Here is a 368-nt window from a genome sequence, read left to right on the forward strand (position 1 = left end):
TTTGTAAGGGACCCTCCAGCCGCTTGGGGGGCCTCTGACAAGTATTCTGCTTCATGGACTGATGGCATCACCTCTTCATCCATCACTTTCCCCAACACCTGGGTTTTCCCTTAGCCTTATTTACTCTCAGGCTCGACAAAAGGAAGCATTTTTTCTTAATCCTTTAGACCGTGTCAGATGTGTTCTTCCTATGCCTCTCTATCACTTCCTATGCCTCTCTATCACTTCCTATCCCTCTCTATCACTTCCCATGCCTCTCTATCACTTTATCCCTCTCTATCACTTCCTATGCCTCTCTATCACTTCCTATGCCTCTCTATCACTTCCTATCCCTCTCTATCACTTTATCCCTCTCTATCACTTCCTAT

This window comes from Echinops telfairi, unplaced genomic scaffold, assembly GCF_000313985.2.
Source record: "Echinops telfairi isolate 266 unplaced genomic scaffold, ASM31398v2 ScPeMD7_4;HRSCAF=17, whole genome shotgun sequence".
NCBI lineage: Eukaryota > Metazoa > Chordata > Mammalia > Afrosoricida > Tenrecidae > Echinops > Echinops telfairi.